Below are 27,001 nucleotides of genomic sequence, written 5' to 3' on the forward strand. Positions count from 1 at the left end.
TCTGAGGTTGTTTTGCTGCTTCAGGACCTGGAAGGCTTGCTGTGATAGATGGAACCATGAATTCTACTGTCTACCAAAAAATCCTGAAGGAGAATGTCCGCCATCTCTTCGTCAACTCAAGCTGAAGCGATCTTGGGTGCTGCAACAGGACAATGACCCAAAACACACCAGCAAATCCACCTCTGAATGGCTGAAGAAAAACAAAATGAAGACTTTGGAGTGGCCTAGTCAAAGTCCTGACCTGAATCCAATTGAGATGCTATGGCATGACCTTAAAAAGGCGGTTCATGCTAGAAAACCCTCAAATAAAGCTGAATTACAACAATTCTGCAAAGATGAATGTGCCAAAATTCCTCCAGAGCGCTGTAAAAGACTCATTGCAAGTTACCGCAAAGCTTGATTGCAGTTATTGCTGCTAAGGGTGGCCCAACCAGTTATTAGGTTCAGGGGGCAATTACTGTTTCACACAGGGCCATGTAGGTTTGGATTTTTTTTCTCACTAAATAATAAAAACCATTATTTAAAAACTGCATTTTGTGTTTACTTGTGTTATATTTGACTAATGGTTAAATGTGTTTGATGATCAGAAACATTTTGTGTGACAAACATACAAAAGAATAAGAAATCAGGAAGGGGGCAAATAGTTTTTCACACCACTTTATATATATATATATATATTAGTTTTACTGTCAAATAATGCAATGAGTACACAACATGTGTTTCGCCCTTTACATTGCGCCACAGCGTGTGGTTCGTTTATTTGACAGCATGTAATCGGGGTAATTACATACATGGCATTCGTAGTCTGAGTCGCAATCTGATTGTATGGGTGGTTACCTACCAGGTAACACTTGTGTCGGCAAATATCCGCCACGCTGCCCTCTTCAGTTGCGAGAAGCAGATCATAGAATGTTGCAAAGTTGTACTGTCAAATAATGCAAAGAGTACGCGACGCGTGTTTCACCCTAATTCTGGGCTCATCAGGCATACACACTCACTGCACGCTAACTGCACGTCAGTGTCAGAGGCGAAGCCATGGCGTGGGGTTTATTTATTTGACAGCATGTAGATCGGGATAATTACATTCATGGCATTCGTAGTCTGAATCACAATCTGATTTTATGGGTGCATGTGGGATTACCAGTGTGTTATAAGGAAAGAGATCTCAGACTGGCCGCCCTGTATGTCAATCAAGTGGCAAATGCCATAGGGAGGATATATGATAGACTAACATTTAAAAAAATTTTTTTTGAATGCAACGCGATCTGCCTGATCAGATACTGATACACTTGTTCTAAACAATGCCCGCACTTGCTTTGCTCTGAAACACCGCCATTTCAGCTTTTACTGATGCATCCACTTTCTTGTCATCATTCTGTGATGGCAAGTTTCTTATCACAGATAATGTGGATGCAACAGACTGACGCATTGCAATTTCAAGTTGGTGTTCAAAGCTGGTTTCTGACAGACATCAATGAAGTCTGCCCTGTCCTGGCATTCGTGAGCTGCCAAGTGCAGACTCTTCCCAGTCCACTGTACTCAGTCTTAGTCGGAGCCAGGAGACTGAAGACTGCTGCTGATTGACTGAATCAATCTGAAAAACACTACACCGTGGGCCAAAAAACCATGCTACTTAATTATTTTCAATTATAACTCTGTTATTTCTTGATTGATTTTTACACTTTTATACGCTATATATGCAAGCTTGGCCGTTCCCGGTTTCCCGGGAATTACGGCAGTTTCATTCCCGGGAATTCCCTAGTCAACAGTCCAGGCTCGTGGGGCTGGTGTTTTGGTATGGGAAATGTTTTCTTGGCCCACTTTGGGCATATTAATACCAATCAATCATTACTTGAATACCATGGACTTTGTGAGTATTGTTGTTGGCCATGTGCATCCCTTCATAGCCACAATTTACTGATCTTCTAATGGCTAATCATAAAGCATGTCATGAAAATGACAATACACAGAATCTGATCCCAATACAACACCTTTGGGATTTAATGGAACTGGAGATTTGCAGCATAAATGTGCAGCTGACAAATCTGTAGAAATTGTGCGATGCAATCATGTGTCAGAATCTCAAAAGAATGGTTCCAACATCTTGTGGAATCCATGGCATGAAGAATTGAGGCTGTTTTGAGAACAATGGGTGGCCCTGCCTAGTATTAGCATGGTGTTCCCTAATAAATTGTTCATCTGTGCTGAAAACAAAATGTTGAATTTTCCAAACTGTATCGTTTGAGTTGTCATTTTTTTGTGTTTAGTACAGGGTGTTTCTAATTTATTGCTTAGTTGCTTTTATTGTATGTTTTTTTTATACTTTAGCTATACTGTAATTGTAAGTTGCTTTGAGACTGCTGATATGACATGCACAATACATCCATCTGTTTTCCTTCCTATTTATATACTTTGGAGTCATTTGGAGCTGGTGCTTATCCTAACAAGAATAGATGCCTGTCTGGGACCAAACCAAGAATAGCTGTCACTTTTGTAGGGAATACTCACACAAATGCATGCAAATTCACACCAGGACAAACACACACACACATTTCCTTGGGATTAGGACAAAACCAACAATGAGAGTACACAAACATTAGGCCAATTAGTAGATCTGCAAGGCAGCAGCACTAACCACTACACCCAGAAGTGTACAATATAAAAGTAATTTATCCATCCATCCATTATCCAACCTGCTATATTCTAACTACTGTATAGGGTCATGTGGGTCCGCTGGAGCCAATCCCAGCCAACACAGGGCGCAAGGCAGGAAACAAACCCCAGACAGGGCACTAGCCCATCGCAGGGAAAAGTAATTTATACTGAATGCAATATTTGGTATCAGAAATAGACAGCATGACAGCTTCAGTCTATTTATTTCCTGAATTCACTTCTAATTAGCATTGCTGTGAAATTTGTCTCCTCCACTATTCCAAAGGCTTGCATGTTTGGATTGCTGGTCACTCTAAACCTACCCTACATGAGTCCATGTTCCCTAGAACACCCCAGTTCATAATGAATGTCACACTGTATACTGTAATGATTGGAAGAATTGTCATCCACATTGGTATTCTGTGCAACGTCTACACAAATTTTAATGAATATTGATAATATTCAGGTTTTGAAAAGTACTGAGCTCAATCTGAATATTGAGAACTTAGCATGACCCTCGGAATGATTCAGGGGAGTTACAGTATTGGTCAAGTATGTGTAAGTTCTCAGGAACACACTAGGAGCATGTGAGCATCCATTTAAAAAATGTAGAAAGAATGTCGTGTGTGTATTGGAACCAATATATGTATCTAAATCAGTACAGTCAACCATGCAAGGGACATGCAACAAAGTGCTAAACAGGACTGTTTTAATGTACCTCCCATTGCTATGCTTCAAACATTATGGTGCCCAGAAACAGGGAGACCAAGTAGAAAAGTGTTATTTCTACATGATGTGACTTTAATGTATGCAAATAGCCTTAAATGAAAGTCTGCAATGTGCACTTTAATCACATCTGAACTGTTTGATTTGTAATTTAAACAGAAGAGCAGAGGGGTAAATACAAATTACATGCAATACAAATTTTATAGCTATAAACTATAAATCCTAGGAACACACAATGCCTATTGTGGGTGCCCATAGCTGTTGATAAATTCTTTCTGCTACACTCCAAATCTTCGGAGTGGCTGAACATGACACAATGTGGAATACACGATGCTAGCTTTGCCAGGGCTGTCCCTTTTTTGTTAAGTTTTTCATTGCAAGATCCACACATCCATTGCACTATGGTGATACCTGCCTAAGAAGAGTCACATTTTGACACAATGGCATCATTTTTCAGATGCTACCTGAGCGAAGAGGAATTCTCAATTTATCATAAGACGTAACACATCAGGATTTATTAACCATCCTTGGCTAACCCTCAATAGTTTCAACCAAAATGCCGTAAGGAGAGGAGGATAAATTGATTACGTGAGTAGCACAACAAAAGCATACAGAAGAAATTTGCACCAATAAAAGTGATTAGGTTTACCTTAAATGTGCTGTACTGCTAGGATATCCAGAACCAGGAAGCAATCCTGGCTGGGAGGCCGGTATGTTACAGGGCACCCTCATGTTGACTGCCACACACTGTCATGGTGCACCAATTAAGAGTCACTAAGTCACTAATAAGTTATTTTTTTCATGGCAGTGGCATGGTGGCTCAGTGGTTACCACAACTGCCTTACAGCTCCAGCAGACTAAATCTCATAAAATGTCTGTTCTGTGTAGTTGACCTTTTCTCTCTTAGTGACCATAATGCAGTATTCTCAAACACACAGTTAAGGATCAGTGGGGCCAATAGCTGACTATCTTGGCAGCACTAAGCACAAGGCAGGAAACAGCTGTGGACAGGGCATCAGTCATCAGACATCAGAGGCCTCTGTTAAGCACACAAACCAAACTAGACAAAGTTTAAATTCCCAGTTTAGCATGCCTTTAAGAGAACGGGAGGAAAACCCAGGCGGACACAGATAATGACCAGACATAGGATTCAAAACAAGAGTTTGAACTGGCATTGTTATTGTCTACATTACCTTAACATTAGTCTGTATTTGTACAAGGGTTACATTTGACTGTTGACTCATCCAAGAATGTTTTCCAGGATAGGATCCATCCTCTTCCATCTTAAAATGGACTAAATGTATTAACAGACTACTGTGACTTGTTTAAGCAGCACAGTGACATGGTTGCTAGCAGTGTAGGCTCATAGCTCCAGTAGACTGTGTTCAGATCCTCTCTATATGCAGGTTGCATGTTCTCCCCTTGTGCATGTTGGACTTTCTCAAGACAACCTGCTAAATGCTTTTTCTGATATATTGAAGCGAAGCTTAAGTGAAGCTACATGATATTATGAGGGTCTCTGTATCTTTTGAATTGCTTTGTGGCAGAGTGGGCTTGATTTTTAACACCACTTATCTTTGATTATGTCTAAATCACAAATTTAAATGAAGAAATGAGGTTAAAACAGCAATGCTCAGGAATGTTTTAATATTTAAAAGGTACTATTTATCACTTAACATTTAGAAGATTTTGTTCTATTGTTATGGTCTATTGCAAACACTCCTGTGATGTCCTCTGCTGTCTGCCGTCTTTCGGCTGACTGAGATCATTAAAAATGGGTGGTCAATGGACTGTAGCTACAGCACTGACAAGTCCGACATGGCTAACTGCCTCCACCTTCTCAGCTGAAATTTACGTTAACATCAAGTCTGACATCATTAGCACAGCCCTTGCTCATTATGAACACCATGGAGGATGATATTTTGATGTCTTTTACTAAAACTTATTAATTGATTCTATTCTAACAGATTCATGAATGTGTAGGTGCATGTGTCATTACTTGTTACTATGGCGTCTTCCTGGGATGTGTGTCAGAAAAGAAGATTATTTAAAAAAATTAAATTGAAAGGCTAATGCAAGTTGGAAGCTCACTATGTAATCATGGCCTTTTGAATCAAATGCATTTTATTTATTCACAACTCTTAATTTTACAACCTATACCTTTGTCATCAGTCTAAAGACATGCAGGTTAGGTGTACTGACAATCCTAAATTGTCCCTAGTGTGTGCTTTGTGTGTGGGTCTGTGTGTGTGTGCCCTGCGGTGGGCTGGCGCCCTGCCCATGTATTTGTTCCTGCCTTGTGCCCTGTGTTGGCTGGTATTGGCTCCAGCAGACCCCCATGACCCTATGTTAGGATATAGCAGGTTGGATGATAATTGACTGACCTTTGTCATTTTTCCCCTAATATTTTTATTTAATTTGTTTTCTGACACTTGCATGATGTAGCTAAGGTATGGCAAACAGCTTTTTAGCCAAAAGCTTTAGCAGTAGCAAATCATATTCCAGTGCCATCACTGGGTCTGGCTTTGCTCACGGTGCTGTTGGGATAGGCTGTGGACTCCATGACGCTTCGCTGGAGCACAGAAAGTGGGTGGATTATTTGTAATATAAAACATCCAAAAGGTGTGTGTGCTGGGTTAATTAATGACTCTTAAGTGGCCCTGTGTCCTTTTTACTTCCTTGCTCTCTGTAACACTGAGCTTAAATTAAAAAGTTCAAGAAATCAAGTGCTGGGTGCAAAGAATTAGTAGTAACTGATTTCTGAGATGCAGTCATTATTTCAGAGAAGTTATAGGCTTGAATTAAATTATTTTTGGCACTTGAGCACACAGAATTATTGTACTGTGAAGTATCTACATTTTGGATTTGTGTACACTGAGACAAACCCATATCCTATCCAGGAATGGCTCCTTTATTGCAAAATTCACTTGCAAGAGCAGTCTCTGGTCCCTCCGGAAAAACACAGCAAAAACAATGGGTGAATCAGTGTAGATACAGTTGTACTTTACATGCATTGTATTTTACATAATGCAATTATATATAATACTATTTTACATAATGCGATTGTACTTTACATAAACAATCAGTTTACTAAATTATTAGACTTGCATCTTTTCTTGAATATAAGCGTTGGCTAAGTAAATGATAACAGTAATTGCAACAACATATGCAGACATATCCAAAGCTCCTTGCAGTGTAGAGCTTTGTTTCCTTTGGTAACTGAATTGTGTGCTGTGTTGTAGTACATGATGATACTTCAAATACACGCTTTTCCTATGCTATACAGTGCAGCACACAATTTAAACTTTACACTCCTGTACAGAGATCTTTGAGCTGTACAGTTAAAAGTATAATGAACACCTTATTTTCTCAATATTTCCTTTCTAAAAGCATAAAGTAATGCAGTGCTGTATTCTGGAATGTCCTGTGTAAAATCTGGCAGCCCGTTTTTGCCTTGTGTCCATAAGTAACTTTGCCCCACAGAGAAGAGGAGAACAGATCCTACCTTGAAAGTCTCCTGTGTTTCTTTCCAGTGCGGAGGTCAGAGTGACGGACTGAAGTGGCAAGTACTTGGTCTTGAGGGGCTGGGAGCACCAATGAGAGTTTGTGGGTGGATAAGCACAGATGTCTCTGTGGTGAATGACTGCAAAATTCTTTCAGTTGTTTTAAATATGCTTGAATGTGGAAAGCTGCTGTTGGCCTCCAGTCAGGGAGAGCTCAAATTCACCCCTTTCAAATTCCTCTCTGTTTACTTTCTGAAGTTTGGTAACTAGTGGGAGACTAGGCAGCCTAGGCCATTTGTCTATTCTGCTACATAGAGGCACATATTAGAGGAAAATGACAAAAGGCTTGTTTTTTGTAAGACAAAGAGGGTATACTAATCATGCAGGTCAACACAATAGCCACTAAGGTGGTTTTGTAAGCTACAGAGAAGTACTGAATCTACATTTACCTACTTGTCTGTATGAAGTTCCCATAGGACATTATCATCAAGTATCATTTGGGTATTCTGTATTTGGCAGGTTTCCAGCTTATAAATGACAGGAAAACATGCCTGAGCAGCCCAGCACTTGCCAATAAGCAGCAGGCTGCATCCTATCTGCTCACAGGCTCCGTTCCTTAGTTTTAATGCTTAAAAAATGTCTGCAAGCTTTGAAGCATTCAACCTTAGTAGTGCTCTTTATCCCAATACCCTGTTGTTCATTATGTATGGTGTTCAGAATCTCAATCCTAATCATGTGTTTTCCAATGCAGACTTTTCTGTCAGAGGTCATGCAGAGTGCACTCCTGATGCTACAGCCTCTCAGGCAGGAAGATTGTTAGTTCCACTCGGGCCTCTGAAAATGTTTTCCTGTATTGCTCTGGCATTATATTACGTATTATAGCTTATTATCACTGTATTTTCATAACAGGCTTCTGAATGTTAAAATAATGTATATATGCTAAAGAAGTTTTTTTAAGACTTACTAAAACTTGTGAGCTGGAATCCTCTTTTCAGTTCAAATTAATTCAGTTAACTTTTGTATAGCACTCTTCACTAATTGCAGACACAGAAAGCTGTAACAAGTCTGCAGGTAGATAGAAACTTTTCAAATCACTAATTACATAATGAAAATACAGAAAATAAGGTAAAAGCATGGCGTCAAGCAATGCCGCATCCATTCATCTCTAATGGTTTCCATGACTATGGACTGAGTTATGTGCAGCATCCTGGGAGAAGAAGACAGGCAATACAATGGACATTCACCACAAAGGTAGAAGACTTGGATTATCAAACAGGCACCAAGACACTTAGCGACAAACAGAAAACCTTGCCAAAATGGTCAGTACCATCAACCTTTAAAGTCAATATGGGGAAAACACAGGTAAATAATGAAGAAAACTAGAATGGAACACCCAATTATAGTGAATAATAGACCACTAGGTTTGTATTCATGACAACAAATAGGGACTGCAAAGCAGAATTAACAACAGAATTAGCAAAGTAAATCAAGCCTTTGCCATTCTAAAGGACATTTGGAGACCCAACAAGCCGAGTATTCATAATAATATTCCGTATGCCTCAGAAGGCTGGAATACCTCCACTGAAAGAAAACTTGAAATATTCCAGACTACAGTAAGTACTGAAGAAACCTAGTGTTAAACAGTAGAAAAAGAACTCGGAAGCCGAGACCTGACTCTCCAAACAGCCCTCACTACAGTGACCACCCAAGATAAGTAGTGTTCCGTTGACATCGCCTCAAGCACCAGACGGTGCAGAGAGGACTGAAAGAATAACACATAAATAGGTGCCGGTCATAAAATTAGAATATCATGACAAAGTTGATTTATTTCAGTAATTCCATTCAAAAAGTGAAACTTCTATATTAGATTCATTCATTACACACAGACTGATGTATTTCAAATGTTTATTTCTTTTAATTTTGATGATTATAACTGACAACTAATGAAAGTCCCAAATTCAGTATCTCGGAAAATTAGAATATTGTGAAAAGGTTCAATATTGAAGACACCTGGTGCCACACTCTAATCAGCTAATTAACTCAAAACACCTGCAAAAGCCTTTAAATGGTCTCTCAGTCTAGTTCTGTAGGCTACACAATCATGGGGAAGACTGCTGACTTGACAGTTGTCCAAAAGACGACCATTGACACCTTGCACAAGGAGGGCAAGACACAAAAGGTCATTGCTAAAGAGCCTGGCTGTTCACAGAGCTCTGTGTCCAAGCACATTAATAGAGAGGCAAAGGGAAGGACAAGATGTGGTAGAAAAAAGTGTACAAGCAATAGTGATAACCGCACCCTGGAGAGGATTGTGAAACAAAACCCATTCAAAACTGTGGGGGGAGATTCACAAAGAGTGGACTGCAGCTGGAGTCAGTGCTTCAAGAACCACCACGCACAGACGTATGCAAGACATGGGTTTCAGCTGTCGCATTCCTTGTGTCAAGCCACTCTTGAACAAGTGACAGCGTCAGAAACGTCTCGACTGGACTGCTGCTGAGTGGTCCAAAATTATGTTCTCTGATGAAAGTAAATTTTGCATTTCCTTTAGAAATCAAGGTCCCAGAGTCTGGAGGAAGAGAGGAGGGGCACAGAATCCACGTTGCTTGAGGTCCAGTGTAAAGGTTCCACAGTCAGTGATGGTTTAGGGTGCCATGTCATCTGCTGGTGTTGGTCTATTGTGTTTTCTGAGGTCCAAGGTCAACGCAGACGTCTACCAGGAAGTTTTAGAGCACTTCATGCTTCCCGCTGCTGACAAACTTTATGGAGATGCAGATTTCATTTTCCAACAGGACCTGGCACCTGCACAAAGTGCCAAAACTACCAGTACCTGGTTTAAGGACCATGGTATGCCTGTTCTTGATTGGCCAGCAAACTCGCCTGACCTAAACTCCATAGAAAATCTATGGGGTATTGTGAAGAGGAAGATGCAATATGCCAGACCCAACAATTCAGAAGAGCTGAAGGTCACTATCAGAGCAACATGGGCTCTCATAACACCTGAGCAGTGCCACAGACTGATCTACTCCATGCCACGCCGCATTGCTGCAGTAATCCAGGCCAAAGGAGCCCCAACTAAATATTGAGTGCTGTACATGCTCATACTTTTCATGTTCATACCTTTCAGTTGGCCAACATTTCTAAAAATCCTTTTTTTTGCATTGGTCTTAATTTATACTCTAATTTTCCGAGATACTGAATTTGGGACTTTCATTAGTTGTCAGTTATAATCATCAAAATTAAAAAAATAAACATTTGAAATACATCAGTCTGTGTGTAATGAATGAATCTAATATACAAGTTTCACTTTTTGAATGGAATTACTGAAATAAATCAACTTTGTCATGATATTCTAATTTTATGACCGGCACCTGTAAAGACACAGAGTTGTTTAAACTAGAGAGGAAAATAAAGTGAATTTGAACTGATTAACCTAAAGTTTCCCAGCAATGTCTGTCCATTAATTCAGTATTGAACTGTGGCCAGTTGACACCTGAGGAAAGGAAAACAAAAACTCCCGTCAGTAGCATCTCTGGAGGTCATAGGTCAGTTATAGCAAAAACAGCCATACGCTGTCTTCTTTGGTATGGTAAGACAATTCAGCACACCAAGCTTCTTTAGATAGCTAATGACTAACTTGTTCCAATATTTCATCTAGATTTCCAGTTCATCTACATAACATGTTTAGTGGAAGTAGATTGGTAGTGATGTTTCAGAAGGTGTAGGTGATGCTGTATTTGAAGCAGCAATAATGTCCATCGATCCATCCATTCATTTTCATACTCACCTAATTCTATTCAATGCAATGCAATTTAAAACTGGCCTTGTAAGTACTCACATGAGGGGCCCTGTGATGGAATAATGCCCTATCCAGGGTGACTTCCTGCATTGTGCCCGATGATATAAGGATTGACTCTGACTTCCTCATCACTGAACTGGATTATATAAGGTTTGAATGTGTATGGATGGATTATTTCCATCCATAACACCAAACTTCTCATCCAGTGGGTTTCTGCTAGTTAAATAGTAAATCACACAGTCAAGGACATCAGTGTAAATAAAGAGTAGTTGCATTTAAGAGAATTCAGGGAGATCTTCTTCACAGAAATTACCATAAAAACGAACTACCAAGTCATGTTGATGAAGTGAGCCATTTGCAAATCAAACAAGTCTGATTGCCTGAATCAGCCCTTTTGTTTATTCTTATAAATCACAAGTCTTTGGGTGGTGGTAGATAAACCCTCATAGATACATTGAGAAGATGCACTCTTGACACAGACCTACACTGGGCTAGGACACAAGTCTAGTCTTCTCCTTCACTGCTTTCAGGCAACAAAAAAAGGGGGCTATTATTGTCACATGGACAAAACACAGTGCAATTCTTACTTGCATGTGCTAATCTACAGTACATGTAATATGTTGACATTGTCTACCACTCTGACTAGTGAGTATAACAGCCGTAACTTCAAATTTTCAATTAAAGATTTATTTTGCTTAACTAAAACTAAGCTGTGGTGAAACATTTTCTATTAGTGATTGACATATAATGGTACTGTTAGTGTAAACCATGTGTATGTAATTAGGCAAGTTTTTCACTTAGTTATATGACTTTAAGGTAAAAGTAGTCATCATGGAGGCCACACTGGAATATCATCAAATCCTGGTCACCAATCGTTCTATAATTTCAATAGCAGCTTCAACTTTTAACAGCCCCAACAAATACGAACTTGGAATAAACTATTACTTACACATAAATGTATATAAAATTAATTTGCATACAAATCATTGTAACTACATACATTGTTTAGACGAGATGAATATATGAACCTATGAACTTAAGGCTTCAAGTCCAGTTCCTAATAGAGACTGTGTGCTTTTAAGAGGTTTTCAGCTTCTCTTCTGAGCGTGTGTAATTCCCTGGATGGTAGCATCTAAAAGAATTCTCTTCTGCATGGTTCAGTAAACCAGGAGCTGGGATTTGACATGACAGCCTAGAGTGTGAGAGAAGAAAGTCTGATAGTAAGTGTTCAAAACTGAGAAAGAGAAGATGAGCCATAGCAACAGCTACAGAGGCATCTCTGCCTGGTGTATAGTTACAAAAAAGATGCAGTGTGCTACTTGTGGTTTGCATTAAACAGTGCATGACTCTCTGCTCATCTCATTTTAAGTGAATATTTTGTTGCACAGAATGATCTTGTAAAAGACACAGATACTGTATACAGTACTGTACAAGGGTATGTCAAAAAGTTGAGAAAATGGCCACACGAGTGTCGTAGTTGAAGAACAATACTGAACGTGTCTGTGACATGGTTCTGTGATATGCTTATGTTGAACTAAGTGTATTAATAACCTAGAAAGTGATGAAGTTCAATTGTGATGGTCAAGTAAGCTCTGTATTGTTTCTCTGTTTGTGTTTACAAATACACTAGCCATGGCACCTGTCACAGACAGATACTAGAATAATTAAAAAGTAATTGTTATCTCTTTCCCTTCTGTGAACCTTCCGCACCTTTCCTCTGTATCTCAGTGTGTGAACAACCCTTAACTGACACTCCTTCTCTCAAGCATGTTCCTGTAAAGCCTTCATCTCATACGTTTTCATTATTTGCGAGGCACCTTTCTGACCCCCTGTCTGGTTTAATACATGCCATCTTAGGAGGCGACTGTCTTTTTGTAGGACACATACACCTTTCCTCCTTCTTGTGCGTCTCACACTTACTTGTACTTCCTCTTTTGTTGAATCACTAAAGCCAAACCAACCAATCACACTAAAGACAAATTCACCATTCAGATTGCTCAAAAATACTGAACACACAGACCTTAGCATTTTATTATATAACAGATTATTGATGCTTTTTGACTTATTCTTGTAACAAAGTGAAAAAGTTTATTTTCAAGTATGATTAGAATGATGATTAGAAGAGTAAAACACAGAGCTGCTATTTGTACTTTCATGAATGTTGCTTTGGTTCAGAAACTTACCAGAACTTAATGCTGAAATCAATGACATATGACCACTCAGTTCTTCAGCGTGGTAAAATAGGCATGTGATCATTTGGCAAAGTTTCAGTTCTGACTGTAAGTGAACTGTAGTTTGTGGGAAGTTATTATAATTATAGCTTGAAAATCACTCAGCTATTAAGATCAACCCATAACTCATTTGTTATATGTGGGATCCTGATATGAAGAAATGTCAGAGGAAATTAATGGGCCTTTAGAGATCTTTGGCTAGGAAGACTTCTTAGCTGCTCATCTCCCGATTGTCTGCTTACCACAATATACACATTAGATACAAATGCACAAATTCATATTAAAAATATAAAGATGGCAAAAGAAAAAAAATCTACAGGTTACCATTTTCTTTATTTTAAATAAGGTACAGTATATAATAATGTTGATTAAAATGATAATTAGTGCTACTGCCTCGTGGAACCAGCATTTAACGTTTGAACATCACACCCTGTCACTGTCCAAGTAAAATTTACTCATTCTCATTGTGTCTATGTGGGGTTTTTCTCCAGTTTTCTTCTCAATCTCCAAGATGTACAAGTGTTAATGTTATTGGAATTCCAGTGCCAGTGAGTGTGGGTGTGTGCTAGTGGGATCTGCAATGGACGGTCATCCAGTCTAGAGTTGTTTCTCACAGCACCACTGGATTAAATCAAATGGGTTTGAGAAGGCAATGTAATGTATTGTGGTTGTTTGTATCACTTTTTAAATTATTTAATGTTATTTTTGGATACCTCCTTGTGCATTGTGGCCAGCAGGGGCTGCTCCAGCTCACCAAACACCTGACACAACAGATACAAGACACAAGTCCCAGCAGAAGACAGGTTTTATTTAATGGGAAATTCTTTCCTTCTCTTTCCCACTTGTAGTGCACCAATGTAGTGCAGCAGGCACCAATAATACAATAAATGGAGCACTTTGTCATCTTCTTCTTCTTCTCTCTCTCTTTCTGTCTCTCTCTGTCTGTCAAAACAGATCCTGAAGCAGTGTGTAGCCACAGGATTGTAAGGCGAGTTCAAGCACGGGTAAAACGTGTGCTGAAAGAAATCTCTTAGTCCAAAAGTTCATTTTAAAATATTTAGTGAAAATTCAAAGTAACCAATCCACACAAGAATAAAGAAAAAAGGTTTTTACCCAAGTAGAATAAAAGGAAAAAAAATGAGAAAAAAATACTATCTTCTCTAAACTTAGCTTTTCTTGTAAAACTTTAGTTGTTTCAAATAAGTATTTTATCTTTTATGTTACTTGGCACACAAAGCACGTAAGGCACAGTTTAAAACCATGTGCCCTCTACACCTTACACATGGCAATGCTGATCACAAATTGAGAATAATGTTTAGTCATAGAGGCTAGAAATAGTTAGAATATACCAATTAAATTCAATTATGGGGTTATAGGAACCTCCCATAGACTGTGTATTAATATGTAGTAAAACATTAATATAACTTAAATAACTAACAAATGGCTCTTACACAGCGATTTAAATGACTGGAATGTCACGCACATACATGTCTGTGTGCCCGTGTCTTATGCCCAAACGTGCTTCCAGTACAAACAGCGCCGTGGCAGTTTAAGCAAACGTCAGTCACACATCACACACTATGACAAAATATTTGGTAATCAAGTGTAACCTGGGTAGATTTTGGATGGCTTGCTGCACTCTCTATTTATGATTTTACCCTGTAATATCGACCTGGCAAGCACAAAATAGATGCCAATATATTATCTTGAAATCCATATGAAAGAGATAATGAAGATGCTTGGTCAGAGATACTGCCATAATCAGTGACTTCTGATGGTTCTTTTCGCCAAGTGGACCAGCTAGGAGTTCCACCTGCAAATTTTCCATAGGTGTATGCATATCACACATGTCTGAAGTTGTGTCCACTAGTACAGTTGACCCCACAGGAGCTACAGAAAGGACAAAAATCAGATCATATCAGAAGACATGGAGTAATGGAAGGAACTTTAGCATCATCCTCACATAGGAGCTGTATGGATGTCACTCTTCTACATTGTGAAGGGAATAAATTAGTAATGAGAGGAGGTTTTGGAGTAACTAAAACCATGATGGGGAAAGAACAGAAACAGCTTGCATTATCTGATCAATATCGGAAAATGGTGTTGAAAGCTTTTACATGCCAATTGCGGACACCTCGGAATAGAACACACTACAGAGTTGGTTAAAGATGGGTTCTTCTGGTCCAAAAAGACTTCCGAAATTAAGCAGTAATTGGAATGCAGCCCTAAAGAGAGAAATTAAATCCCTAGTACAAGTATTGTAGTTAACGCAGAATAGAAATACTTTTCTGAGTTAGCTGTGGAGAATCACAATGAACCACGCAGAGCACTTCTGGATAAGTTAAGCACATTGTCTCAATATTTAGAAGATACTATTACCAAACCAAAGGATGATGTAGAATCTTGGTCAGTAGCTGAAGATGAAAATGAAAAGGACTCTCACTCAGTCCCTGAGGCAATGGAGAAGAAAGATTTAGAAAGGGGAGATGTCCTTATTCCTAGTGTTTCAGGGTGACGGAATGCAAAGAACAGCACATCAAAACAGGCAGTGGAGCCTGTAATTTGACTGACCTATGACCACAAAGAAGAACCAACCAATGTGCCTTTAACCTTGATACATCAAGGAATGATCCTACAGACTGGAGGTGAGCCTGGTGACCAAGATTAAGCCTTATCCTCTTACTATAAGTTAATTAAGGAGTCTGATGGGGACATATAAACTTTAGAAGGAGGAGGGTGTAACCTGGACAGATTTTGGAAAAACTGCTGAATGTAAATCTATACTAATAAAAGGCAAAGCCCTCACTGACTCACTCACTCATCACTAATTCTCCAACTTCCCGTGTAGGTAGAAGGGTGAAATTTGGCAGGCTCATTCATTACAGCTTACTTACAAAAGTTGGGCAGGTTTCATTTTGAAATTCTACGCATAATGGTCATAACTGGAACCTATTTTTCTCCATATACTGTAATGGACTTTAGCTCGATGGCTGAACTGACTGTGAATGCAGTACGTAGAAAAGAAGGAAGACCTCCCAAAGAGCGCTGAAGAAAAACGCATACGAGCATATTCATAAGTGCAGCTACTGCGGAAACAAAGCACGGTGTAAACTGTAAGTTTAAATTAAGTTTATGGACACGCTCCCGCTGCCGTTTGTCATGCCTTCGTCGAATACTTTATTCGCAAGATACAAGTTTAATGAGAAGACACAAGGTATAAACGAGACTTTGGATCACTTTGTAACGGAGTTAAAATTGCTGTAGCGAGAAACTTTTAAGTACAGGCTCTTAGCTAACATTAAATAAAGCCATGGACATCACAACATCACACAAGAGAGCAGCTCACGTGAACTGACTGAACGCAGTACGAGTGATCACTTCCATGCATCAAACCTGTTCAAAAAACGCATTACACAATTGACAAGGTGGGAAAAGAATATGCTCCAAGCTGAGCTCCACAGCTAACGCAGTCTTGCGGAAGCAACTTCGTCACGCTGCCACCAAATACTCAGAGAAAAATCCACAAGTTAATATACACGCTGTCTCTAGAGTTTCTCCACACTCAATGTATTCCTCGCATCCCCGTTTTACCCTCTGATCTCCCATTTCAATTCAAATGCCTCCAATTTCCAGTAAGGCTCTGCTTCGCGATGACAAGTAATAAGTCTCAGGCACAGACCCTACAAAAGGTTTCCATTGATTTCAGGCAAGATTGCTTTTCTCCTAGACAACTATACGTTGCATTCTTAAGAGTGAGCTTGCGCAGCTTCATCATATTACAACCAGAGTGCTAAACTGACAACGTGCTATATAAAGAGAACTATAACAATCGTAATAAACTAACAATAAAACAGCGGAGAACCCATGGATTAAATAAAAAGGAAGCTTCCTTGGCAAAGCAAGGAAAAAGGATGGCCTTATATGTCATTCGTTTCTAAAACAACGGAGAAGCTGTGTAAAGGCTGCTTCACAAAAAAACAGCGGAGCGCCTTATATGAGCAGGCAGTCAGCTAAAGAAGGGAATCAATAAATATCCATAATCGTAATAAACGAACAAAAAATAGCGTACAAGCCGCAGATTAAATAAAGGAAATGGGTACCTGAACAGTAAAGTAAGTCTCGAATAGCTACACAATAACTATAACAATCGTAATAAACGAACAATAAAACAGTACAGAACCGCGAAGCAAGGAAAAATTTGTTTATAAAGCGTTTGTTTATAAAGCAGCGGAGAAGCTGTGTGAAGGCAGCTACACAAAAAAACAGCAGAGCGCCACACTCTGAATGTATTCCTCGCATCACCGTTATACCCTCTGATCTCCCATTTCAATTCAAATCCCTCAAATTTCCAGTAAGGCTCTGCTTCGCGATGACAATTAATAAGTCTCAGGGATAGACCCTACAAAAGGTTGCCATTGATTTGAGGCAACATTGCTTTTCTCCTGGACAATTATACGCTGCATTCTCAAAAGTAATCTCAGTGCACAGCTTGGTCATATTACAACTGGAGTGCTGAACTGACAACGAGGTATACAAAGAGATCCTTAACAGATAGTTAATGGTATATATTCCCTCAGTTTAAAAAGGTTTTCTTTTCTTCTTAAAAAAGATTTAAAACCAGTTCTTCGTTGCTGCGAAGCGCAGGGATTTTGCTATATACAGAATATATATATATATATATATATATATACAGTATACATATATATATACTGTATATATATATATATATATATAGTATATATATATATATATATATATATGTATGTATGTATGTATGTATGTATGTATGTGGATATGTATATATGTATATGTGTGTGTGTATGTATTGTGATATTTGGCCAGCTTATTATCCCGTCCAATACCCCCAGGCCACCAGATGGAGCCCTCCCTGCAGTATGGAGGTGCCCCGAAGACCAGCAGGGAATCATGGACGATGTAGTTTTTATCCTCAGCCCTGCTGGATACCTCAGGGACCGCAAGAGGGTGCTGCAGGGAGGACCGAAGACTCATTTGTGCCCTATGACCCAGAAGTTCGTCATAGGAAGTGCGACGGGCTTCCGGGGTGAAGAAAAGAACTTTTAACTGACCCGGAAGTGACTGAGGATCACATGGACTGGGGATTGAGAACACTTCCGGGTCAGGGAATATAAAAGAACTGTGGGAGCTCCCAGACGGGGAGCCGAGCTGGGTGGAAGGGTGGCAATGCGTCTGGGAGCTGGAGGATTGGTTTATTGAGTATTTGTGTGAGTTTAATGAGTATTGTGGAGGAGAGGGTGTTTTGTACACTGTGGTTGAAGAATAAAGTCAAGTATTGGACTTTTACCTGGTGTCTGGAGACGTGGACAGGGGTTCAAGGGAGCGAGAGCGCCCCCTATCTACCACAGTATGTATGTATATGTATGTGTATATATATGTTGATATATGTATATACAGATATATGTAGATCTGAATATGTATATATATATAGATATGTGTATGTGTAGATATGTGTATATGTAGATATGTATATATGTTTATATATGTGTGTGTGTATATATATGACAGCAACACTCATAACAGTGACAAAACAATTGCATTGACAATCATGTTACGTTATTTTTAAAATGTTTCCTTTTCTTTTTCATAAATTCTTTAACACACTACTTCTCCAGTAAACGCTGGTATTTTGCTAGTATATATATATATATATATATATATATATCAATCTATATATATACAGTAATCCCTCCTTGATCACGGGGGTTGCGTTCCAGACCCCCCCGCGATAGGTGAAAATCCACGAAGTAGAAACCATATGTTTGTATTTTTATATATTTTAAGCCCTTATAAACTCTGCCAGACTGTTTATAAATATTCCCTGCACAGTTATACAGCATAAACCCTTTGTATTCTCTTAGATATTAGGTAAGATTCATTGAAATTATGTATGTAAACACACTGTTTATATACAGTAAAACCTATGTGTCTCCGATATCACATATGTTACAGCCATTTCAATAGACAGGCCACCAGCAATAAATACGTACAATGCAAGAAAAATTGTATGTAGTAAATGTGTGTACAGTGACACTAAACATATGTACATGTACTAAGTACTGTAAGTAGAAAATGAATTGTAGTTACTCACCAACAATGACACAACGACTTGTCCAATAACGATGAGTTTAGTTTTTCCTGCACAACAAAAGAGAGCATTACAACTCTTCTAAAAGGAGCCTCTTCAGGCAACTGTATATCACCGCCGTTGTTGTTCTTCTTCCGGCAGACTTCAATCCAAATCCCTAAAGCAGATTCCATCCAGACTACTGCCTTATTACATCCACTTACAACTCATTTTGCACCCCGGTTAAAAGGACACTGCGGCCATAGATCTTATATTCCTTTCCTACTTTTTAAACAAAAAGAATCATAGCCTCATTGAAGCAGGAGCAGATCATTTTCGAGCCATAATGAAGGGCTTGACTATGCACAAAGATAAACACAAAAGAGCACAAAAGTTAACTCTTTACACAGCGAAACACGTTGATGCTGAATGAGCGAGACGAGACTTCCTGGTTAACATCGCATTCAGCACACAGGAACTTAACTCCATGCTCTGATTGGTTAGCTGCTCGGCCATCCGCCAATAGCGTCCCTTGTATGAAATCAACTGGGCAAAACAACTGAGGAAGCATGTACAGGAAGTAAAAAGACCCATTGTCCTCAGAACCCGCGAAGCAGCGAAAAATCCGCGTTATATATTTAGATATGCTTACATATAAAATCCGCGATAGAGTGAAGCCGCGAATGTCGAAGCGTGATATAGCGAGGGATTACAGTATATCGATATACTGTCTATATATATATACAACCCCTAATCAGAAAAAGTTGGGACAGTGTAGAAAATGTGAATAAAAAAAGAAAAAAGCAAGTTATAAATTCTCCTCAAATTTTATTTCATTGCATCAGTATGAACACAAAATAATTAATGTTTTTTTTTTGTCAACATCATTTGATTTGTAAATAAATATCCATTCTTGCCATTCAGGCTTGCAACACATTTCAGAAAAAGTTGGGACAGTACAGCATTTACCACTTTGTACAATTCCCCTGTCTTTTAACAACACTTAAAAGACATTTAGGCATTGAAGAAATCAAGTGACTAAGTGTTGCAGGTGTTAGTTTGTCCCATTCTTCCTGCAAACAATGTTTAAGGTGCGCAACAGTACGGGGTCTTCGTTGACGCATTTTTCGTTTCAAAATGCGCCAAACATTCTCTATAGGAGACAAATCAGGGCTGCAGGCAGGCCAGTCAAGCATCCGCACCCTCTTCTGACGCAGCCATGCCTTTGTTATGCGCGCAGTATGTGGTTTGGTATTGTCTTGCTGAAATAAGCATGGGCGTCCCTGGAAAAGACGTCATCTTAAAGGCAGCATTTGTTCCTCCAAAACTGAGATATACTTCTCAGCGTTGATGGTGCCATCACAGAAGTGCAAGTTACCTTTGCCGAAGGCACTGACACAATCCCATACCATGACAGACCCTGGCATTTGTACTTGTATCTGGTAACAATCTGGACGGTCCTTTTCCTCTTTGGTCCACAGCACACGGTGTCCATTTCTTCCAAAAAATATGTGAAAAAATGATTTGTCTGACCACAATACACGTTTCCACTGCACAATGGACCATCCCAGATGCCTCCGAGCCCAGAGAAGTCGACGGCGCTTCTGGACACTATTTATGTAGGGCTTCCTTTTGGCACAGTACAGTTTTAGCTGGCATTTCCTAATGTAACTACGTACTGTAGTGCTTGAGAGTGACTTCCTGAAATAGTCCTGAGCCCACGCAGTTATATCATTTATTGATGAATGACGGTTTTTAATGCAGTGCCGTCTGAGGGCATTCAGTTTAGGCTTGCGCCCTTGGCCTTTGCGCATGGTAATTTTTCCAGATTCCCTGATTCTTTTCACTATGTTATGCACTGTAGAGGGAGAAATGCCCAAATCTCTTCCTATCTGTCTTTGAGAAAAATTTTTCTTCATCATTTCAAAGATTTTTGCCCGCACTTGGTGGCAAACTGGCTATCCTCTGCCCATCTTTGCTCCTAAAGGAGTAGGCCTTTCCTCGATGCTGCGTTTGTACCGAATCATGATTGCAATCACCTGTTAACATCACCAGTTTCAAATCACATCATTATTTAGTTATTATACCTCATTACTACCCCTGAATTGCACCCATCCCAACTTTTTTTGGAATGTGTTGCAAGCCTGAATGGCAAGAATGGATGTTTATTTACAAATCAAATGATGTTGACTAAAAAAAAGAAAGTCCTGGCCACTCAACACCTTCTCTTGGGGCCGCCTCCACTCTCTCTCTCTTGCCTTGTCCTACCTCCACCCGACTCCAGCCTCGAATGAAGGGAGGCGGCCCCTTTTATCTGCACCCGGATGTGCTCCAGGGGCCTCATGCATAAACGGTGCGTACGCACAGAAATGTTGCGTAAGAACTTTTCCACGTTCAAATCGCGATGTATAAAACCTACACTTGGCGTAAAGCCACGCACTTTTCCACGGTACCTCATGCCTTGTCATACGCAAGTTCTCTGCTCGGTTTTGCAAACTGGCGGCACCCAGCGTCAAAGCAGTGCTACTGTTCCTGTGTGATTACTCATTATTTTCATGACGCAGCTTTATAAATACACAGAAACTAACCGCATATTGTTTATTAGTGTAATGCATCTGATTGTAATTAACTCGTAACAATATAATGGTCCAGGGAACAGCCATAGTATTCCAAATACCATAATTGCTTTAGCGTTGTTACTCTCACTTCTTCTTCTTCTTCTTCTTCTTCCGTTAGGAGTTGCCACAGCGGATCATCTTTTTCCGTATTTCTCTCACTGCACCACGCGGAGTATTTATATCACTGTATCTGAGTGTGAATCACAGCAGCAGCTGATCGGAAAGAGAATTATCGGTATACGTCATTAAGGACACGCTGTCTCTGCTACGGCAAAACGTTTCAAAGCCTTTCCTGTACGGACCTCGCGGTTCAAAACAGTTTAATCACAAGAACTTTAAATGCAGCCAATCAAGTGCTCCTTGTAGAACTGTTTGTACTTATAAGTACAATCACCCCACTGTAAACTTGCACTATAGTTATAATATCTCACACCCTGAGCCACTTTATAAAGCGCGTATTTACATATGATGACGATATCATTGTTAAGGTGAAATGCAGCAAAATATGTTTGTTAAATTATACAGATAAAACTTTAACTTCATTTAAATAATCTATATTCTTCACTGGGAGTGTCTTTAAGGACAGACTAATTAAACATGTACTACGAAGATATTTCAATGTTCTTTAAACGTTTTGAAGAATCGGCGCTAAGCTTACAGATGGCTTAACGTCTATTACAGAGCTGATTGTATGACGATCGGTTACTTGGGGAAAGAAAAGCACTGACTGCAGTGACGGCTACGCCAATATATTTTGAATATAAAACAGAAAGAGAAAATAGCAACACAGCTAAAAACACAGCGACAAATTTCGGCAAAAGTTAAATGCTTGTGTCATGAGCACAAACGTTCTTTAACTCCTATCATCATGAAAATGACATCACGTATACATCTTAGTATTTTAGTTATTCAGAGAGCTGTAATAATCACGAATGTAATGGACTCTGTGTCCAGTTGGAGGAAGAGAGCCGGTTTAAGAACCAAGTAGTGATTCACACACATAGAGCACATAGAAAATCAAATACAAAACAAAGCATTTAACGTGCTACTTTAATTACGATGTGATTTTAGAAACTGGTTAATTAAACAATTTTAAGATGAATTTTATGATGTTCTACTTTAATGACAAAATAAACTACGTGATTAAAGTGGAAATGTCAAGATTGAAGTGGACATTTCGTGCTTTTTCCCCACCGTGTGGCTTTTTTCTCTGTACCCTAATAAGCTTTCATATGACACTCAGACAGTGGGCTACAACTCGCTTTCCACGCGACTTTGATATGTGACTTCTTTTTTATTTCCGGCACTGTGCGATTTTGTGGATGTGAGCTTTCATGTTTCTCCAACACGCTATGCCACTCGATCAACTTCCTTTTGTTGATTATACCACGGCTTATTTGAACAAATAGTATGTTTTTCCTTTGCCTCCACTTGGTATTCGCTGAAATTCTTATATTTTCCCCGTGCTTTTCCCATTGTCTTTTCACAGAAGGCTGCGCTTAAGGGCGATTTATATTGATTTGCATATTCAAATAGGCGTAATTCTGGGAGGATTTGGGGCGTTACATAATGCGCGTGCATGAGCGTTAGTTTTCATGCTGATCGGGATTTATGTAGCAGAAGAACGTGGAAGTTGGAGTACACACAGATTCCTGCATCTGGATTTTTCTGTGCGTAAGCACATTTCGGCTTTTGTGCTTACGCCATGTTATAGTGCGAGTTCTACGCACGGCGTTATACATGAGGCCCCAGGTGCTCCCCGGCAATCTCCCGCTGACACGCCCCTGTGTGGCGGAAGTGCCGGCTGTTCTCCCAGAAGCTCTCCAGGTGTCCCTGCTTCTCTTCCCCCCAGCACTTCCTGGTGTGGCAGAAGTGCTGAGGTCCAGGGTTCCCAATGCATTGGGGCGCCCCCTGGCGGTGACCACGGGCCCCTACAGGGTTGAGCTTCCAAGCCCTCTCCCGTGGCCCCCAAAGCAACCAGGGTGGCATCCCCCATGTGATCCAGGTCGGGCATAGACCCTCTTCCAGTCCTTCAGGGCGTCCCATCCGGGATGAAATAAAAGAGGCCGTCTCCCTTCATTCGAGGCTGGAGTCGGGTGGAAGCAGGACAAAGCAGAAGAGAGAGTGGAGGCGGCCCGAAGAGAAGGCATTGTGTGGCCAGCACTGTGTGGGGGTTTGTGTGTGCACTTTTGAAACTTGTAGATAATATTGTAAATAAATGTGTGGTGGTGTTTAACAACATGTCTGCCTGTCTGTGTCCGGGCCGCGTCCACAATATATATATATATCTATCTATCTATCTATATACACTGTATATGTACACTGCTCACAAAAATTAAAGGAACACTTTTTTTATTGGGCCTGGCATGAAATCAATTAAACCTGTCTGATAATTTTCTGGTTGGTTAAGCAGCTGAGGTCATTTTTAATCACTTTCAGCTGTATTGGTGTTCATGGACTTAACGACAGGTGCACTAAAGTGGCAACAATTAGAAAACCCTCAAAACAGGACTGGTTTTACATGTGGAGGTCATTTCAAGTTTCTCCCTCTTGATCTTTTTTGGCTGGTTTTCCACTCGTGCTAGTTTTGGCTTGAGTAATTATCTCTACTGGCAGTATGAGGCGATTCCTTAACCCTACAGAAGTTGCACAGGTTGTCCAACTTCTCCGGGATGGCACATCCACACGTGCTGCAGCAAGAAGGTTTAATGTGTCTCCCAGCACAATCTCCAGAACATGGAGGAGATTTCAGGAGACTGGCTGTTATTCTCGGAGAGCTGGACAGGGCCGTAGAAGGTCCTCAACCCATCAGCAGGACCGATACCTGCTCCTTTGTGCAAGGCGGAACAGGCTGAGCACTGCTCGTGCCCTACAGAATGACCTCCAGAGGGCCACTGGTGTGAATGTCTCTACCCAAACAATCAGGAACAGACTTCATGAAGATGGCCTGAGGGCCCGGACGTCCTGTAGTGGGCCCTGTGCTCACTGTCTAGCACCGTGGAGCTCGACTGGCATTTGCTCAAGAACACCAGAATTGGCAAGTCCGCCACTGGCCTGTACTTTTACAGACGAGCAGGTTCACCCTGAGCAGCTGTGATAGACGTGAAAGAGTCTGGAGAAGACAAGGAGAACGATATGCTGCCTGCAACGTCGTTCAACATGACAGGTTTGGTGGTGGGTCAGTGATGGTCTGGGGAGGCATATCCATGGAGGGACGCACAGACATCTACTGTGTAGGAAATGGTGCTCTGACTGCCATAAGGTATCGAGATGAACCCATTGTCAGACCCTACGCTGGTGCAGTAGGTCCTGGTTTCCTCCTAATGCACGACAATGCCAGGCCTCATGTGGCAAGAGTATGCAGGCAGTACCTGGAGGATGAAGGAATTGAAACAATTGAATGGCCTTCACGATCCCCTGACTTAAACCCAATAGAACATCTGTGGGACATTATGTTTTGGTCCATTAGGCGCCCAGGTTGCTCCTCAGACTGTACAACAGCTCAGGGATGCCCTCATACAGATCTGGGAGGAAATGCCACAAGACACCATCCGTCGTCTCATTAGGAGCATGCCCGACGTTGTCAAGCATGCATACAAGCTCGTGGGGGCCACACAAGATACTGAAAAGCATTTTGAGTAGCAGAAATTAAGTTTTTGAAAAATGGACTAGCCTGCCACATCTTCATTTCACTCTGATTTTAGGGTGTCTACACAATTGAGCCCTCTGTAGGCAGAAAACTTTTATTTCCATTAAAAGACTTGGCATCCTTTTGTTCCTAAGACATTGCCCTTTTGTTATTTGTATAGATATCCAACTTCATATTGAGATCTGATGTATCTAATGTGTTTCTTTAAAGTGTTCCTTTAATTTTTGTGAGCAGTATATATATATATATATGTATATGTGTATATATATTAGTGTATATATATATATACATATATATATATATATATACATACATATATATGTACACACACATATATATATGTGTATATATTGTCAGGGATGCCAGGGGCAACGACCCAGCCGGGACGCCTTGAGGGACCGGAGGAGGGTCTACGCGTGCCCTGGATCACGTGGGGGCCGCCATCCTGGTTGCCCCCAGTTGGCATTCCCGTGCTTTGGGAGCCCTGGACCTCAGCATTTCTGCCACACCAGGAAGTGCTGGGGGGAAGAACAGCAGGGACACCCGGAGTGCTTCCGGGGACGCAGCCGACACTTCCACCACACAGGGGCGTGTTGGCGGGTGATTGCCGGAACCCACCTGGAGCACATCCTGGTGATAATAAAAGGGGCCGCCTCCCTTCATTCAGGGTGAGAGTCGGGAGTGGTGTGGACTGAGCCTACAGTAGGCGGCCTGACTCAGGAAGTAAGGCATTGTGGCCAGGACTTTGGGGGTTTGTGGTGCACTTTTGTATATATCACTGTAAATAAACGTGTTTGTGGGTGACATGAACGTGTCTGCCTGTCTGTGTGGGCCAGTCTCCACAATATATATGTATATATATATATGTGTGTATATAACTATGTAAATGTATATGTATATGTGTGTGAATATGTATATAAATGTTTATATGTGTGTGTGTGTGTGTATATATTGTGGAAGACTGCCGGCTTCCCAGGCTGGTCCGCACCCCCAGGCCGACAGGAGGAGCTCTCCCAACAGCAGGATCGTGCCCCGAGGTCCAGCAGGGCCTTATGGACTCTGTAGTGTTTATACACAGCCCTGCTGGATACCTTGGGGACCACCAGGAGTCGCTGTGGGGGGACTTGTGGGATCTGTTGTGCCTTATGACCCGGGAGTACGCCACAGTCACGTGACGGGAAGGAATGGCGTGCTCCCGGGGTGAAGTAAAAGACTGATTGCCCTGACCCGGAAGGAATAAGGAACTGTGTACTGCTGGGACAGGAACACCTCCGGGTCAGGGGCTATAAAAGGATGGTGCCTCAGTCCAGACACTGAGCTGTGCTGGGTGGGAGAGGAGCAAAGTGTCTGGGCGAGGAGGAGAGGTTATTGTGTTTATTATTAGTGGATAGTGATTTGTGAGTAGTGTGGAAGGTGCTTGGTGCACTGTGGAAAATAATAAAAAGGTCGTGGACTTTTACCTGGTGTTTGGAGTCATACCTGAGGGTTCAAGGGTGCACTACTGCCCCCTACTGCCACACTGGCGTAGCCGGCAGGATTCTCTGGCCGTCTGTTGGCAGGGGACCTGCATTAAAAATAAATTGTGTGTGGGCAGACAACTCTCGGTGGATTCCTCATCTTTTTACGGAGGTGCAAACACCACCCGCTACTGAGAAAGCTGCAACTGTGAGCGTCAGTCCAATCTGGAGAATAATGGGAAAGAAGACCGGGAAAAAGAAGG

General features: G+C 40.8%; 1 protein-coding gene across 1 annotated transcript in view; it reads right to left on the reverse strand.

Moving 5' to 3' along the window:
- The window catches only part of si:ch211-251b21.1 (uncharacterized protein LOC571720 homolog), a 65,687-nt gene extending 58,661 nt beyond the window's left edge, over window positions 1-7,026 (reverse strand). The window contains exon 1 of the mRNA XM_039756052.1: window positions 6,884-7,026. The gene's annotated coding sequence lies outside the window, so the exon portion shown is untranslated. The remainder of the gene's footprint in view (window positions 1-6,883) is intronic.
- Window positions 7,027-27,001: the final 19,975 nt, after the last annotated feature.

Source organism: Polypterus senegalus, chromosome 6 (assembly GCF_016835505.1).
Source record: "Polypterus senegalus isolate Bchr_013 chromosome 6, ASM1683550v1, whole genome shotgun sequence".
NCBI classification, from domain to species: Eukaryota; Metazoa; Chordata; class Cladistia; order Polypteriformes; family Polypteridae; genus Polypterus; species Polypterus senegalus.